Below are 3,520 nucleotides of genomic sequence, written 5' to 3'. Positions count from 1 at the left end.
ATTAAGCCACTGGGTCCGGGACTTGAACCATGGTCGACTACATGGGAGTCCAGCGACATAGCCATTATGCTATCTGCTGACCCTCCCACTTTTTTCTATTAGCTTAGATGGGAAAAGGGAAGTTGTGTGTGTGTGTGCACACACGCATGTGCACACGTGTGTGTCTCATGTTCTTCCACAAGGATTTGAGTAAATTTGCGATAAAAATGTAATAAACTGATAGTAAAATATAAGTACCAAAGTAACAAATCCGATTCCAGAGAGTAGAACAGTAGCTCAGTGGTAAAATGTGATGTTCTGCAAGGCTGACCCACATGGGAAGGTTCTGAGTTCACATCTGAGGACCTCCCTGAATAGACTGGGCAAGTGTGTGTCCACAGTCTTGGGGCCGGCTGAGGCTGGGGGTGAATCAGAGTGCCAAGGTCCTGTTGGGAGTACTGTGTCTTTGTCTATTTCTCTGTGTATCTCTCGCTCATGGAAGAAGTAAATAAATATAGGGCCAGCAGGTGGTATAGTGGTTAAGGCGCGGGACTCCCACACAGCCATCTGCGGTTCCACTCCTGGACTTGGCAGCTTGAAACTCACACTAGGTGCATAAACATGCATGCCCAAACTCCCAGGAGAAGAGTGGAGGAGAAGGGACTGCCACATGGCCGTCCCCCGGGAAGTGATTTCTCACTTTCCCTCTCATTGTCTCTCTCCTGCAACACACCTTCCCTATGGGGAAAAAAGAAAAAAAGAAAAATCAAGATAATAGTTGCCCTGGGGCCAGCAGGTGGCATAGTGGTTAGAGGCTCTGGATTCCCACATGGCCGATCATGGTTCAAGGCCTGGACCTGGTGGCTTGCTTTGTCACTTTCCCCTCTCTCTCTCTCTGATCAAATGGAAAATAATAATAATAAATAAAGTTAAATAAAATAACTCTTTTTCAGGGAGGATGGCCACACTGCAATCCCTTCTCTTCCATTCTCCTCTTGGGATCTTGGGCATGCATGCACACGCGCCTAGTGTGAGTTTAAGCCGCCGGGTCTGGGACTCAAACCAAGGTCAACCACATGGGAGTCCAGTGATTTAGCCATCACACCAACTGCTGGTTCCATAAATAAAATAATTCTTAAAAAAAAGAAAAAAAGATAATAGTTGCCCTTCCCCAGGGTGGGAGGGTGTGATCAGGGGAGGTGGCCAAGGCGCACTTCTGGGGGCCTGAGAATGTTCCATTCCTTAATCTTGGTGTTACTTACGTATCCGTGCAACAAGTTTCTTCCGCTTATGAAAATCTATGGTCTCTTCCGCTTAGGACACTTGTACTTTTCTGTATGTGCGCAGTTCTTCAATTACTTATATTTAAAAAGTCTTTTTCTCACTTCCACGGAATGGGTATGCCAATGAGGAAGGTGGGGAGGATGGAGAGGGAGCTCCGTAGGGGAGATGCTGGGGTCTTGTCCTCATAGGTACCTCCACCTTAGCCCTGGGAATGAATGAGGGGAAGGTGTTCAGGGAGGAAATTCAAAACCCAAAGCAGAGAGGCCGGAAGCAGCCTGAGCCCTAGGAACTGGGAAGGGGAAAATCACAAACCAACAGCAGCCAGGAGAGAGGACAGAGCTTCTGGCACGCTTGTCCCGGAAGTCTTTCTGCCCCTCGCTCTCCAGTGCCCACATGGAAGTTGGAGCTGAAAAGGTTGAGATGGCATGTGCCTTCTAGAAAGTTCCCTCGGGCAGCTAAGCAGTGCGTGGGTGAAGTCAGAAAAGACCGAAGGCTGAGAGACCCTTCCAAAGTGTGGTCCAGGCCTGAGGTATGGGGGCCTGACCCACTGGGTTCTGGGGACAGAACTGCGCAGAGACTCTAAGGGGCAGGAAGAGGAACTGTAGAAGGAGACAGAACATCAGAGAGCGAGGAGGAGAATGAAAGGAGGGGTATTTTTAAAGCTTCCGGTTACGCATATAAAAATACAGTCTGTTCAGCTATCTATAAAGGCAGTTTTCACTGAATTCTTAAGGACAGAATCAGCCATCAAAGGGATGTCCCGATTTCTCTCTAAAATAGGGCTTCTTCGCTTGGGATCCATAGATGGATTGCAGGGGACTTTTGAACTTGGACGGGAAATTTTTGTTATTAACCTTTAACTCTCAATGACGATGATATCAGCCACACCTCTGACTCTGTCACCAAAACCACAGATGTTTTAATATCATGTGACAGTCGATGCCAATAACTCCATGTATGGATTGCATCCATCACTAGTCAAAATTAGATTTGTTACGCCTGCTGGTGGAGCTTATTACTTAATTGAGTAATTTTTCTATTTTTTTAATTTAATTTTTTTTTTTTTTTTAGTTTTTTAGTTTTTTGTTTTTTGCTACAGGAGAGAGAGACAGAGTCAGGGAAGATGAACACGCTGCAATCCCCTCTCCTCTGTTCTCCAGGATTTGAGGCATGCCTGAAAATGCACCCATGTTTTTCAAGCTACCGAGTCCAGGACTCAAACCACTCAGTTGGCCATGCGGGATCCAATCGCCTTGAAAACCAAATATAAGGCCATTGTCACCAGGAAAATGAGTAATTACATTGCGGAATGTCCACAGAATGGAACAGTATACAGCAACGGGAAGGAATGAACTACAGCGACGCATGATCACATGAATGACCCTCGCAAATGAAATATTAAGCAAAAGAAGCCAAAAACCAAAGAATACTTGCAGTACTGTTCTATTTATATCAAATATAAACACTGCTCATGGGTTGGCCCTATAGCCTAGTGGTTAATTAAATAAATAAAAACCAGCAGTTGGCATAATGGCTGTGTGGCTGCACTCCCTTGTAACTGACTGCAGTTCAAGTCCCGGACCTGGTGGCTTAAACTCACACCGGGTGCGTGTGCATGTGTGCCCAAGATCCCGAGAGGAGAATGGAGGAGAAGGGATTGCGGCGTGGCCATCCCTGTGGGGGGTGATTTCTCACTTTCTGTCTCTCTGTCTCTGTCTTTCAGGCGAGCGCATGTGCCCTATAGCAAAAAACCTCTCAAAAAAAAAAAAGTTACTTTGATAGCAGACTAGAAATAAGGTTGTCTTTTTTATATATACAGAAATTAGGAGGACCAGCACTTGGTGTAATGGCTATGTCGCTGGAATCCCATGTAGTCGACCACGGTTCGAGTCTCGAACCCGGTGGCTTAAACTTACGCTGGGCGTGTGTGCATGTGTGTCCAAGATCCCGAGAGGAGAATAGAGGAGAAGGGATGGCAGTGTAGTAAAATAATTTTTTTCTTATTAAAAAACAAAAAGTTGTTCAAACAAATCTCTTTCTCTAGAAGGCAAGCTAGTAGATATCCTTGGTGGGAGAGGGTGACTAGAAGGGAGCACCGTGGCCTTTGGGGAGCTGGTCTTGGTCTGTGGCCTCTGGGTACTAGTTACATGGGTGGGCTCAGCCCGAACGTTCAGGGAGGGGCTCAGCCTGGCACAGTCAGCTGAGTGTTGAGCTGCAGTGCTGAGAGCCACATGCTACTCTGCTGGCATCCCTGGCC

This window comes from Tupaia chinensis, unplaced genomic scaffold (genome assembly GCF_000334495.1).
Source record: "Tupaia chinensis unplaced genomic scaffold, TupChi_1.0 Scaffold000248_2, whole genome shotgun sequence".
In the NCBI taxonomy this organism is placed as follows: domain Eukaryota; kingdom Metazoa; phylum Chordata; class Mammalia; order Scandentia; family Tupaiidae; genus Tupaia; species Tupaia belangeri.
The sequence above is the reverse complement of the archived record's forward strand: the minus strand, read 5'-3'. Positions refer to the sequence as shown.